The sequence below is a fragment of the Empidonax traillii genome, unplaced genomic scaffold, assembly GCF_003031625.1.
Source record: "Empidonax traillii isolate 1590-97213 ecotype Southwest subspecies unplaced genomic scaffold, ASM303162v1 scaffold255:size705445, whole genome shotgun sequence".
In the NCBI taxonomy this organism is placed as follows: domain Eukaryota; kingdom Metazoa; phylum Chordata; class Aves; order Passeriformes; family Tyrannidae; genus Empidonax; species Empidonax traillii.
The window spans coordinates 166,301-168,391 of record NW_020955448.1 but is presented as its reverse complement, the minus strand read 5'-3'; the positions used below and the strand labels follow the sequence as shown (position 1 = coordinate 168,391).

The 2,091-nt window shown below is 47.7% G+C and overlaps 1 protein-coding gene across 2 annotated transcripts in view; it reads right to left on the bottom strand.

Moving 5' to 3' along the window:
• CCNI (cyclin I) overlaps window positions 1-2,085 on the bottom strand; it is a 22,655-nt gene extending 20,570 nt beyond the window's left edge. The window contains exon 1 of one of the 2 annotated variants that reach the window (XM_027889163.1): window positions 1,921-2,085. The gene's annotated coding sequence lies outside the window, so the exon portion shown is untranslated. The remainder of the gene's footprint in view (window positions 1-1,920) is intronic. The other variant, XM_027889162.1, reaches the window with a different exon arrangement.
• Window positions 2,086-2,091: the final 6 nt, after the last annotated feature.

The following is a 2,091-nucleotide window of genomic DNA, read 5'->3' as shown; positions in this document are numbered from 1 at the left end:
CTACGCACAGGCTGTTGCAGCGCACCAGGGAAAGAATGTTTGGGAGCAGACAAAGGCTGATGCTGAAAAGCATTTTTAAATTCAGGCTTGAAACAACCAGTCTGCCTTCTAACACCCTCATTTTTAAGAGCAGGCAAATAAGGGATTGTTCTTTTTTTTCCTCCTTCACAGGGTCAAAAGGGGAGGATACGGGAACAGGTTTTTCTGCGTTCAGTTTTCAGGTGAATTTTTTTTTTTTTGCCAATCTGCTTTCTTTTTACCACAGGCACGAAACAACCCACCTGGCTAAGAGAATCATCGAATTAACTGCATTGGAAGAGACCTCCTAGATCATCAAGTGCAACCCTTGATCCAACCCCACTGTGATTACTAGATCATGGCACTCAGTGCCACATCCAGCTTCGTCTTAAAAACCTCCAGGGACAGTGAATCCACCACCTCTCTGGACAGGACATTGCAATGCCTGATCTCTCTCTATACAGAACTTCTTTCTAATATCCAACCTAAACCTCCCCTGGCAGCGCTTAGGCTCGTGCCCTCTTGTCCTACTGCTGATTGCCTGGGAGAAGAGACTGACAAAAAAAAAACAAAAACAAACTCTTTCTATATGAGTAATCAAATATATGCAGTAGGATAGAATTTTTAGATTTAGATAAAGGGGAAAAAAACCCAAAAATACTAAACCCTCTAGGCCTCTACAAAGTAAATTAAAGTACTTAATGAGAGGAAATACTAGCATATACAAGGGCTTTAAATTTCAAATATCCTTCAAGAAGTTATTAAACAGAGACACTATTGCTGAGAAAGAGATAAAATACAGCCATATTTTCTTAGTATATCTCTTACAATTGTAAAAGAAATAGTCATTACATTAGCTTAAGTCTCAAAGTAATTTTTCCATTTTTAATGCCTTATGATTATTACAGGTTTTTAAAGAAGGCAGCAACTCCTATGAACAAGCTATTTGCATTCCGATTTTGCCTTTCTAGGTGTTTGTCAAACTAAGAGCTATATACTGGGCTTTACCCTACTTGAACCTTCATGGCTTTGCTGTAGGCTTCAGCCAGTATTGCAGTAAACTGTGCAAGTAAAGAAAGGCATTTGAATCTCCCCAGATTTGGCTCTCAGATTTGAAGCAGATGTGCCAAAGCTCAGAGCTGTCTAAAATATTCTTCTACCAGCCGGTCAAAATTCTCTGCAGAGTTTATCTTCTGTCTGCTTAAGGAAGCCAGCGAATACTCCTCTGCAGGGCAGTCTCGCCCCTTTCACCTGACCCCACTGGGAATGAATTTATGGAACATCCCCTTGAAGATGGATTTACAGAGGGACACGTTGCTCTTCCTTCAAACTTAATCTCTACAAATGAAGTATATGAAGAGAGCAGAACAGAACCAGGGGGCCTACAGGGAAGCCGGAGAGAAACTTCACGAGGTACTGTTGTGACGGGACAAGGAGTGACAGGTACAGACTGAAAGATGGGAAATTCGGGTTAGGTATTGGGAAGAAATTTTGCCCTGTCAGGGTGGTGAGCCACCGGAACAGGTTGTCCAAGGGAGGTTGTGGCTGCTCCACCCCTGGCACTGTTCAAAGCCAGGTTGTACGGGGCTTAGTGCAACCTGGTCTAGTGCAGATGTCCTGCCCATGGCAGGGGGGACTGGAACTAGACCTTTAAGGTCTCTTCCAACCCCATATCATTCATTGATTCTAAATGTTGAGTATGACCAGAAAGTGACAGTTAGTGCACAGATGGGGGACCGGCACCGCCGATCACCGCACCCGCACAGACACACAAAGCAACCGCTCGCAGGATGCTTTGCGCGTTTGTGATTACGAATTAGTTTCTAACGCTAGCGCTGGACAGCGATGCTGTGCGCGCAGCCCTCACAGCCCCCGCTCCCCCCGTGCCCGCCCGGCTCTCACCTCCCCTGCGCGGCGGCGGGGTGCCCGGCGGGGCCCGGCCATCAGCACCCCATGGCGGGACGGCGGCGCCGGGGCTCGTCCGCGGCGCTTCAGCACCGTGCGGGGCCCATGCCCGGGGCGGCGGCGGCGGCCGGCGGGCTCCTCATGTCGCCATGACGGGCGAGGGAAGGC